Below are 13,107 nucleotides of genomic sequence, written 5' to 3'. Positions count from 1 at the left end.
TTTCCACATAGACAGCAAGTGTAAATAATATGTGTAAAGAACTACATTCATAGATGGCAAGTATAATTAAATACATAGGGAGCCAATCATAAAGAGCATCACAATATATATAATATATATATATATATATATATATATATATATATATATATATATATATATATACATGCATATGTTGTAGTCTTAAGTAAGTACAGCAAATTTACTAAACTCAGCATATCTAAGGCTCCCCTACAGTTGCCTGAGGTGAAATTCCTTGATCATCAGTAGTATGAAGAAAAAAAGATGAAAGACATAATACCAAACATTGTTTTCCATAGGAAATTATTGCCAGTGCAGTTTCTATGTGTGATAGAGACATTTGTTTTGGAAGATTTTGCCCCTGTTTAAGTTGGTGCTACTGTGAAATTGGTATATATAAGTTTAAGGGGGTTCAGGGGGGCTTGCCTCCCTACAAAAAAAAAAAAATGAAAATGCATTTTTTCGCCTTTCAGTGTTTCATACATTTTTTTTCCTCCTTTAAGCTCTCTGGCATTACAAGAAGTCAGCTTTTCATAGTTGAGCCATTATTAATGGAATGGATAAAAAAGCTAAAGTAATGCAGAAGACTATATTACTGAGCAAATGGCATGCCAAGTAACAAAGGTAAAATTAAGTAGGGATGGAAAAAACTATGAAAAAGTTAGTGAGGAGAGAAAAGAAATTTATAATGAACAGCAAATATGTAAAAAATTGTTAAACGTATGAAAGGACACTGTTTCAGTTTTATTCTATATGCCAGACTTCACTTGCTGCAGTTATATTAATAAAGGTTGTACACCAAGTCACTATGAGTTACAATACTAACTCAAGGGAGATCAAAGCAAAGCTACTGATTTCCACAAATAGGAAGTTTACACCTATAAATTAAGGAAAGAATGTGATCTGGCATTCTGGTGAGGAGAGGCAGGCTGTGCATCATGTGCTGTCCACTCTGTTAATCATGGCTGCCAGATTTTTGATGCATGACTGCCCACTGCTTCTCTTCTAAGAACATACAACATTTCATATACAATAAAAGAGTTGTGCTGAAGAAAATATGCATGTTCTTCATAACCATTGTTGCAGTACTGATTCTTGGGTCTTACTCCCATGCAGAAACCTGCGACAAGACTGATTTCCAGAGTCTTTGCATAAACCCTAGCCAATGGACGACCGAAGAACAATGTCTGGACATCAGGGTATAAGAAAGGCATCTGTCAGTGCCACCTTCACTTCTTTCTAGCCGTGTAGTTTGATGTGCTTTACATGCATTCAAAATGCTCACAGTTTGTCAGTCAACTCATTTTTTTTAGAGAACCACTTCTTCCAGTTAGATAAGTACCCCACTGGGGAATTTTCTCTTTTAGTCTAATGTTCAAAAAATATGCCGCGGTGGTATGGCGGTAGCATTGTTACCTCACAGCAAGAGGTTCTCCCATTTGATTCTCGGCTTGGCTTGGGAGTGCCTTCTGTATGGAGTCTGCATGTCCTCCCCGCGGTTGGGTAGCATTCAAAAGACATGCGTGCGTAAATGGGCATGCCTCTGTTGAAGGTTAGACGTTGAGCTGGAACCTCGGCGTTTCATAAAAATCTACTGCCAATCATTAGCGGACCGGAGTTCCGCTGTGGTGACCCCTTACCAGGAAAAAGCCAAAAGAAAGTCTAATGTTCAAAAAAGTCAACAATTGCTTGAAGTATGGGAAGCAAATCCTGCATAAAGATTTTCACTCATTTTGTCTGTTCTTGGGGCCTCACCACGTCTTTCATCATCCTGACTGTGCAAAATCCTATGAAAAAACCCTAAAAGGTTGAGCTAAGGTATTAACCACCCATGCGGAGTCCTCTTCTTCAGTTTCCCTGGTAGAGTCACAGTTCACTGCTACCTCAGGGCCTTTGCAAACTCCAGCGTCTGTTAACATCATTCCAAAGAAATGGAAACATAAAAAGACCAAGGATCCTGATATTTCTGTGAAAGCTCCAGTTCTTGTCCCTAAGTCAACTGACGACTCATGAGAGGTACCTTTGCAGCCCCCTCATTCAGCAGCTCCTAGGCCCGAAACCTCTGGCATGATCCCTCAGGAGGTCACCTTGGTCTCCAGCGTACCTACAAGTGTTACCACAACACACATGTCAGTTGGGTCTGAGGCTGCTCAGCAGGCCTCAGCTTCCAATGTCAGCATAATGGCTTTGAGGGAGACACCCTGTCTACCTTGACTACCTAAACCTTAGTCAAAGTTCTAGTCAAATGACTGCAATATCAGATCATCCCTTTAAACAGACATCCAAACCAAAGTCAACAATTTCTTTTTCATCACCCCCACCTCCAGCCACTTCTTCAAAGACTGAAGTCCAAGACCTCCTAAAAATAGTCCAGGAATTCATGGCTTTCATGAAATCCACACAGCCTTTCCATATGTCTGCTACCAAAGCTTCCCCATCCAAAATAAGAAGAAGAGAATTTGATTGCAGGAAGATACAGATTCCTCTAGTTCAGAAGATGAGGAGGTGTCATCCTACTCTGGGCAACTGCCCTGTCAAATGTACCCAGATTCAGACTCTGATGACCCCCCCCCCCCAGTACTTTTCCTTCAGGTATACCCTTCATAGAATGAAAGAGGTTTTCAGTTGGGAAAGTAAACAGTTCTCACAGGCCCATTACAGTGAACTGGCTAGTCCTACTGTACATGTAGTACTGGATAATTTCCTCAAAGACATTGCTTTACATCCTGATTCTTCATCTCTTGCTCTTAGGAAACCAGACAGGTTTTAAATACTTGAGAACAAAAAAAACCCTCACTAAACGAAATAAAAACAAATAAAAAGCAACTGGTACTAGAAAACCACAGAACTCTATTTATTGAAACCAACTAAATTACTTAAATAGAGTTCTGTGGTTTTCTAGTACAGGTTTTACATGCTGCTTGAATCGCTTAATCACCTTTACAAAAATCCAAAGTCTGATCCTTCAGTAGTCTCCACTGAATCCACAACAGATGCACCTAAGGGATCAGCCAGACATCCCTTACCTAATGGTAGGGAGATTAGACTATTAGACAGATTTAGGGGGGAAAAAAGCGTATTCCTCTGCCACCTTAGCAGTGAGAGCTTTGAATTGCCAATTCCATATGCAAAAGTGCATTGAATCTTTCCAAGACAAAATTCTAATTAAGGTAGACTCTGTTGTAGATAGCAAATTATCAAAGGAAATTCAGGAAACAGCTAGAAAACCTTTACAAGTCCCTACAGTATGACTATGATGCTTCAGATGCATCATGTAGAACAGCTGACACAGGTTCTGTCATTCACAGAAATTCAAGGCTCAGGACCCAGCCCCTGTCAGATCAGGCTAAGGTTGAACTACCGGATGCTCTACTAGACCACAAATTCCATTTTGGACCACAAGCTAAGCAAGTTTTTGAGAAGCTGGATAAACAAGGAATTTTACCTGTCTCTGACACCAAGGTACAGTAGGAATTACCCTTCAAAGACATGGCTTTTCCCATAGACAAGACAAGAGGAGGCCTCCCCATGGCAAGAGACCCAGACAATCCAGGAGATGGCAACCAGAACAATAACACAGAACAGGGAGCTCCAAAGAGCCCACCCAGCACAGAGGCTGACATGACTATGTTCAAACCCAGCTTTCCATACCCTATCCCTCCACCCCTCAAAGCCTCAGGCTGGAAGACTCTCTTTCTTCCTACCTCAAATGAAAACTGTCACTGGGACCAATCGGTCCTCGGCATCATAGAATGGGGTACTATATCCAGTTCAGAGAAATGTCAACCTTCCTGGACATTCCAAAACCACCAAAAAAGAAGGAAAGCCTCTTAACACCTATCCCTGGGACACTGTTTCACCAAAGATCCATTCAACCCTCCAGGTCAAGAGGAGAAAAGGCTTATACTCAAAGATATGTCTAGTTCCAAGAAAGGTGGGCACCTGGAGGCCCATCTTGGACCTCTCAAAGTTAAATAAGTTTTATTAACATCTCATAGTTCAAAATGCTTATGTTGTAAAAACTACTGTCCATGATCTTACAAAATGCCTACATGGTCAGTCCGGACATAAAAGGTACTTACCTCCATGTCCCCATAGCAGACAGTCACAGAAAATATCTACAATTTGTAGCAACATGCTTTCATTTCTAATTCTGTGTTTTACCATTTGAGGTCTCTACCCAGAGTTTTCATAAAATGCTTAGCTCCTCTGATATTACATTACAAAACTCTGTGAGTTCATATTTACCCATACACAGATGACTGTCTCATTCAGGGAACATTCACAGCAGAGACACTTTGCAGGTCACCATTGACTGCTTTCAGAAGGTAGGTCTCATCTTAAATCTTCAAAAGTCACAGAGTCATCTACAAACACGTTTCCTCTTTCTAAGAGCCCTCATAGATTCAGTCTAACAGAAAGCCTTCCTTCCCCAGACAAGAAAGCTTTCCTGACAGGCTACCTGATCAGCTGACTTCCAAAACAACACATACCAGCAAGAGAATTCCTAAGGATTCTGGGGTGCATGGCATATTACATTCTCTTGATCCAATCTGCAAAATTGCATTTGAAAAACTTCAGTGGTTCCTAAAAAATGTTTGGGAACAGCATTCTGCAACATTCTAAGCCCCTAGAAACAATACTTCCTCTCCTTCCATGCCTAAAGAAGGAGCTTTATGGTAGAAGAACACCATACATCAGAACCCAGAGGCAAATGTTTCTTTACTAGATGCAGAGAAAATCATCGCCACAGACAGTTAAAACATAGCTTCAGGGGGCCTACGTATGTTCCCTGAAAGTGCTGGGCAGCAGGACGCCTCAGCAGACAAAACTGCATATAAATCAGAAGGAGCTACTAGCAGTCTACCTGGTCATTAAGGCTTTTCAGCAGAACATAAGCCCAGGGACCTTGCAGATTCTAATAGACAACACCACCATGATGTATTAAATAAAAAAGCAAGAGGCAACACTTTCCTACCCTTTGTGCAGCTATTTGAGGAAGATGTGAATGCCGGCTCAAGAAATAAGGCTAACTCTCATAGCTTCTTATATGTTATGCCAGAACACTACCCTGGCAGATTCTCTAAGTAAGGATCTTCTAGACCCCAATGGCTAGATGCTGAACAGTGGGGTCTTCCTGGACTTAACTCTACATTGGTTTGTCCCCTCAATAGATCTGTTCAACTCTCACCAGAAAAGGAAAGACTTTATGAAGAGGAAAACTTAGCAGAAAGACAAACAGTAGAAGATAATATTACAGAAGATGTTAAAAGAGATGGTGGTATGGGCAAGGGGATACTGAAGAAAGGCTAAACAATGAAGAGGTAGTTAGAGAAGAAGTAACAGTCAAAGTGAGGTTATTAATATAAAGGAAGAAAACAGATTTGCATTTTTAAAAAGTGAAGAGGAAGATGAAAGAGAAATAGGAGAACAACAAGATCATAAAAAATCAATTGGTGGAGACTTAGGAGAAGGGAAAGAAAAGTAATATGTGGAAGTAAAACACAAAAAAATGAAAAGGAGGCTATAGTAATTTTAGCATTAAATGGGAATAACATTAGAAATGATATAAGAGATTTGGTGGTGGTGGAAGGGTGTACAATAAAATAATACATGTATAGATTTTTTTCTTGCTATATACTGGATGTAACAAAGAAGAAAATGGGAAAAATACAGGCATTATGGGGACAAAATTGTTTCATTGGTAGGAAATGAGACATGTTCTAGTATAAAATTGTAAAAAAAAAATAAGAAATAAGAATTCTGCATGTAAAAGTAGTAGTACCAGGAAGGGTAGTGATATGTCAAATGAGAATAAGACAAAAGTATATAAGATTAACAGTGATTTATGTGCATACTGATAGGACAGAAGGAAAATAGTTGTTTGAAGAAATATGCCAGTTGTGATGGAAGGAAATTTTAAATGCAATCTGAGAAAATAAAATGGAAAAATAACACAGGATATTAAGATGTTGAATGACTTAAAATGTGGAGATTTAATAGTAGGAAAGTATACAGACTGGACATATAGAAGGGGACATTTTAAGACTGAAAATGATTATACAGTTTACTCAAACAATATAAAATAAATAACAGAGGGAGTAGAAATGACATAGTTTTCAGATCACAGAGCATTATGGGCTAGAATAGAGAAGTTAGTGAAGTAATAAAGGAGGAAAAGAGACTAAAGAGATTAACCACATAATGTAAAAAGGAGGAAAAATAATAAAAGAGAAAGAAATATTATGGAAATGTCATATAACAATGAGACTATTTTTAAAAAACTGAACATAGTGCAGGACACAGCGGTGTGTAGTGTCTAAATGTCTAAGCAAAAATAGGTATATATATATATATATATATATATATATATATATATATATATATATATATATGTGTGTGTGTGTGTGTGTCTAAAAAAGAAGACAAAGTATAAATAAGATAAAATATAAAGAAAGCATGTGGAATTATGAGAAAGAGATAAAACAAGGAAGTGACAAAATAAGGTGTACAAAAAGAATAGAAAAAAGTAAAAGTAATGTTACTTGGGCAAATATTTTGAAAGGAAAGCATGAAGAGGGTTCCACTTGCTTAGGCAAAGAAGTAAACATGAGAGAAGGAAGGATGGCTGCTATCATAGATGGCACAAGAGAAATACAATATAAATAAGAAGATATTATGAAAGTTGTAGAGAATGTTGAAGAAAAAATGTATGCAAAGAGGAAATGGATGGGCAATAAGAATGAAAAGTGAAAAAAAATCTGAAAAAGTTGAAAAAAGTATTTTTTTTTAGAAAATGACATAACAATAGAAGAAATAGAGAAGATAATAAAATGAGGTAAGAATGAATCGGTGGCAGGATTGGATCATATAAGTTATACATTTTATAAGGAAATGAATAAAGATGAAAGAGAAGTTTAAAAAATATTAAATAAATGTATGATAGAAGACATAATGGAAGATGATATGGTGACATGTGGCAGAGTAATAAAATTAATATGGAGAAAAGACTAACAGAAAAGATATAACATTTGGAGGTCTATAACACTAGGAAATACTCACTATAAAATATTTATGAAAATACTAGAAAAAGGATGAAAAAAGTATTGGATTAGGTGATAGAATAGGGGATCTAGTGTATAAAATGAGTGATGCAAGATATCAGATGTAAGTAAATGTTATATTAAAATATGTATGACATATGCAGATGACTTAGTTCTAATAACAAAAAAAAGGGATAGATTAGTGAGATTGTAGTAAGAACTGAAAAGCTGTTAAAAAGCTGGTCTGCAGTTAAACAGAATGAAGTGTAAGGAATTTGGTGAGACAAAAACAATAAATGGAATGTATTTCACAAGAATAGAGAATTGACATTTGATGAGTATGAAAGTATAATAAGCCAGTGTAAAAAGATACTGGTACAAATAAAAAAATGTTAGATTGATGAAAACATTTTCATTTATCCTTTCAGAAAAAAGACATATATGTTGAATACTTATGTATTAGAAAACATAGCATATTTAGGGGGAGTATATATATATGTTTCCCGCTCAAATGGAAAAATAAATATTACATTTTTTTAGTCTTAGTTGGGGCTCAAGGCTGAACCATGTGAGGAGATGGATAATTTATAATATAAAAGAAGAAGAAGGTGGTTTGAATTTAAAAAAAAAAAAAATTCCAGGGGTGAATTTAGCATCACTGCATTTAGTTTGGGTAATGTGAAAGATAAAAAAGACAAAAAGAAATGATAGGAACATTTTCATATGAAAAATACAAAAATATACATGGGAATAGAAAATGGGAAAAAGAGAAAAAAAATAACAGGATGGAAAAAATAATGTGAGAATAAAATGAAATTATGGAAGTTAAATGTATGATAATGCAGAAAAATTAATGCTATAATATGATTTTAGAAAAAAATGTGAACCCAGGGAAAGAATTAAAACAAGATGAAAAAATGGCAATAAAAGACAGAAGAAAAAAAGGGTGTTATATTTTTTATGAATCACGGGATTTTTGTGGAAAAGTTTATTAGACAAGTTGCTGGTGAAAGGAAATATAAAGTACATGGTGATGGTGCTGCTGAATGTATTGAAGAAGAAACAACAAAGCATTTTTTGGACTGCAAAAACAATAAATAGTTTTATAAAAAGTTTAAAATGAATAAATATGTTAATCATTTCAATGTACAAATATGAATATGATATTAAATGGGAAGTATGAAAAGGTAAAGAAATGTGATATTGATAAATCGGATAAAGTACTGTTTGTGACAAATGGGCACTGTTGAAAAAAGATGTGAGGATTTCTTATTTAACATGAAAATGGAAGAGAATGATGAATTAACTGAAATCAGATGGTTGTGGAAGAAATAGTGGAGGGATGAAGAATAAATATTAAAAATAATAAAAGAAATATTGTTTTAACTAAATTCTTTTGTGCTAATAACTTGCAAATAATTTTAAGTATAAATATAAAAATAATAGTGTAAATAATTTATTTAAATTTTAATATGGTATAAAATGAATGCAAATGTTAATAATTTACCCTTACTCTTTTGATCTTTGTGAGGTGATCACTAGGTGATGATAGAGTGCTGTTACCAGTGATCACTGAACCTAGGCTGGAGGCTGTTTGTGGAGTTGAGATGGAGACGGAAAAATGGAAAATATAATTCAGAAGGGAAAAGATGTTTTGGAAGTGAATGTCATAGCATAAGGAGGTCCTGATGGCTCTGCTTTAAAAAATAATGGATGAAGTAGAAACAAATTAACTGCAGAGTGTGGTAGCTGACAAAAAAAATTGTGAGATGTCAGAAAGATAGAAAGAACCTGTAAAGGGTACTATGGAAGCAGAGGAGCTTGCCTAACCAGTGGAATAACTGGTTTTAAGGGGGGTGCTGTTTGCTTGGCTACAAGAAGATGGAGCAGAAATGGGCTACAAGAGGATGGAGCAGAAATTGATAGAGAGAGTGATAGCAGTGTTCTAAGAGCAAAAATGTATGCGGCAGCAGTAACAAGTTCCAGTGAAAAACTGCAGAAAGAAAAGGATGTGCAGGTGCAATGTAGACGGACTGGAGCTGTTGAGTGATGGAGAAAATGGCCTGTGTTGAGGATGAAAGTAAAGAATGAGCACCAAATAAACAGGCACTGTGTTTTAGTCAATATTGCTATCCCCTTAGGATTCAGTATGTCTGATATCAGGGTGTTAATACATATAGGAACTGAGCCTAGCTGGGGGGGGGGGGACTTCTGAGACATTTGCAGTAGCAGGAAAGATTTTAATGAATGTGAAAGAATAAATAAAATATCTCCTTGGAAGAAATGTGTTTATCAAAGTGATACAGTTAAAAAGACAACTGTTGTTACAATTTAGATTGACTGAGATAGAAGAAATGGATTTTTTTAAGCTTGTGTCAGGATGTTCATTTCATTAAAAAGTGTGGATGACCAAAAAAGTAGAGACTGGAGGATAGGAAGTTTATGTAACTTTTAAAATAGAAAATAGCAAATTGCAACACATGCTTAATGTGATAATAATAAATGGAGAAAAGGAAATGCTAAGTACTGGAGAAAGCCAAAAGCATTTTTTCCTGATGCGACAAATCACATTTATTCCAGGACTGTGCAAAAATAAACTGTAGACAGTGTGATAAATGGAAAAAAAAATGTACTGTTGAGTTGGAATACAGGTTTGGGATATTAGAAAAAGAGAAAGAAGAGAAGGTAGATGTGAGTTCTGAGACAGAAAAATGATTGAAGGATCTTTTGAGGAAGTGTGCAAAGGAGAAAAAAAGAGTCTGAAAAAATGAACTAAAAAATGCAAAAAAAGGAAAAAGATTAATATAAGTAAAGCATCACTGAATGTGAATAGCATGAAAAGTGATGTTAGAAGGATGATGTTGTTAGAAGTGTGTGGAAAAATCAGATGCAAAGTGTGGAATCTGAAATTATGTGGTAAAGTGGTTTGCACAACAGGGATTAATACATGTTTAAGTATTGCAGTATTACTAAAAATGAAAATATTAAAATATTAGATATAATGGTGGAGGAGTTTTAGTGTAAGACATAAGAAAGGGACAGAAGTTGCTCATAACAGTAGTAGTGTATGCATATAGACATGTTTGAGAAAGTTCAAAGTTATGTGATAGTAAATAATTATATTATGATGGTTGAGGACTTTAATTATAATTTACAAAAAAGGAAGAAGGGAAAATAGCAACAGATGTAAAAATGAGAGAAATAGAGAGAATAGACTTGTCAAAAGAAAAATATACTTTAAAAATGATCAAAACATGGTAGGTGTAGGTTAAGGCACTTTAATCTTCCAGCAAGGAGACAAAAACGTGCTAATACAGAGTTTGTCTAACCAGAAACAGGAAATACTTTTATTTTTATACATTCTTAAACTGGTTATGTCCTACCATGCTGATGTAACAGATTACCACCTTTTTCATCATCATCTGCTGACCATCTTTCCCATGAATTTCTGCTGATTTATCAATTTTTATGTGAAACTTCCTGAGGAAAACAACATGGCTTTGATTACTCCCAGTTAGATACATGTTATGTTGCCATTCAAGATACTATGGCTAATTCAAGCACAATGCTAGCAGTTCATTTCTCTAATAATCCTTTGTCTACTTTATTTCTAAGTTACTACAGCTGCACAAGTTCCCATCCTTCGAACAGAGCTGTTTGTCTAAAATCATTACATTTATAAAATAAGGCATTGTTCATTCATTCGCTTTTGAACTAGCAGATAAACACCTGCTTCTCAAGTACATTTCCAAAAGGCATAAACATGAATATTGCTGTGCTAGCAATTACTAGGTCAGAGGGCAACTTGCAAGTTTCAGAAAACATACTGCAGTTTTCAAAAAGCATCTTTTTCAGTCTCATATGAAACTCAATTTGTATAAAATACAGTGTATGAAAAATAGAATGAAAAGCGTATTAAAATACTTGGTTATTAATTGGCATTAAGCATACACACATTAATACATATTTTTCTAACAATACTTATAACAGGTAGTTACTTAAAACACGGGCTGATTATATATTACTTACAGATGACATGAAGGAAACAAAATATGGAAATAGCGAATAAAATATAATAACAAGGAAAATTGTTAAAAAGACTAATAGGAAAGAATTGCTGGAATGGAATGGCTTAAAAAGAAGGAGGGCAATTGTGGGAAGATTATATGACAATGAGGTCATTTTATAGCAGTCTGACAAAGTACTGGATAGTGTAGAAAGAAAAATTTAAAAATACTTAAAATTCTAGAGACAGCAGTGGAAGAAGGAAAAATAAGATATAATAAGCAAAAATAAATATATGGAAGAATAATCTAGGAAGGGCAAGAGGAAATATTGAATAAGAAGACAAGAAATAATATAAATATACTAAAGAAAGTTGGAAAGAATTATGTTTAGACAAAAGTATTATCTGAAAGGGGGAAAAGAAGAGGTTTACTCTTTTTAGGTAGGAAATAGAGATATAATGAGAGAAAATTAATATAATTAAGGACAAAAAGGGGCAGTTAAAATACAAACAAGAGTAAATCATGGCTATAGTTGAAAGGTATGTACAGAATATGTATGCACAAAGAATGTAAGAAAGGCATATAAGATGTAAATAAAAAGGAAAGGAGATTATGAAAGAAATGGAAAAAATTAGATGAAACAGTTACAGGATGGTATAATAGATGGTAAAGAAAACTCCACACCAGGTCCAGATGGGTTAGTTTTTATAAAGAAATATTAGATAATGAAAAGGATGTTTTTCTGAAAATATTGAATAAATGAATGCATGAAGACATAAAGGAAAAAGACATTTCTAAGGGAGTTATAAAATATATATTAAAAGGCTAAAGTGAAGAAATAAAATATGGGTAACCAATCACACTGGGAAACACTGACTATAAACTATTTATGAAGATTATTCAGAAAAGGATTTATGGTGTTAAAGGGAAAGAGTAAATTAAATGGTAATGATGCTTAAAGAAGTCATTGAGTACATAGATGAGGAAGAAAAGAGAAGGAGAAGGCAAAGTAAGAGCATGTAATGTGGCGAAGACATTTAATAGTATTTATCATGGTGAAATGAACATTTTAAAACAATATGAGGTAGGAGAAAAATAAGAAGGATTGTGAGGACAATTTATGAATATTCTTGTGTGTCTATGATGATGAATGGATGGGTAGGAAAAAAGATAAGGCAGTGAAGAGAGGCAAAGTAGGGTTATCCATTGAGAATGAGGTTGTGATGGTAATGAATGCAGTTATATAACCATGTAGATCAAAGTTATAGGATGGGAAGTTAAAGAAGAGATAAAGGTACTATTACGTTAACCTGTACAGATGATTTGGTTTTAGTAGTCAAGAAAAAGAAGTTGGATGAAAGAGATAATTTTCAGAACAAGACACATTTTGCAAACAGTTAAATAAGTCAAGAAAATAAGGGATTCAGAAAAATGGTAAGAATGTCAGGAATTTATATTGTTAGAAGTGAAACTGATATTCTATGGGTTAAATTTGGAAGAGAACAAATAGTAATAGAACAATGCAGAGAAGTTCTTTAAAATATGACTGTTGACAGGATGGTGCAGAATGTTTCCTTTGTCCCTTAGAAAAATGGTATATATATATATATATATATATATATATATATATATATATATATATATATATATATTAAACACATATATTTTAGGAAAACTAGCATATGTACATGGTGTATATATTTCTAAGATGTATTGAAATTGAATTTTTGGATATTGCTTTTTTTGGGATGAAAAAGACTGAATCCAATTAAAAGGGATAGTTTATAATGTAAAAGAAAAAGGGGGCTTGAATGTAGTAAATTCAGCTGTTTTACTCATGTCAATAAGTTTGCTTTGGGTGTTTAAAAAGAGCCCAAAGGACAATACAAGGAAATGTGTTATTTGCAAATATAAATGTATGTGGAAGGGTAGGGTTATAAAAAGGAAAAGAGAAATTAAGGATTTGAAAGAGAAGTAATACAAAAGTATAATAAAGACATGGAAAATGTATATAGATGAAATAGAAATAGAAAGAA

This window comes from Protopterus annectens, chromosome 5.part0, assembly GCF_019279795.1.
Source record: "Protopterus annectens isolate FY-2018-M chromosome 5.part0, PAN1.0, whole genome shotgun sequence".
In the NCBI taxonomy this organism is placed as follows: domain Eukaryota; kingdom Metazoa; phylum Chordata; order Ceratodontiformes; family Protopteridae; genus Protopterus; species Protopterus annectens.
Note: the sequence above shows the minus strand (reverse complement) of the source record.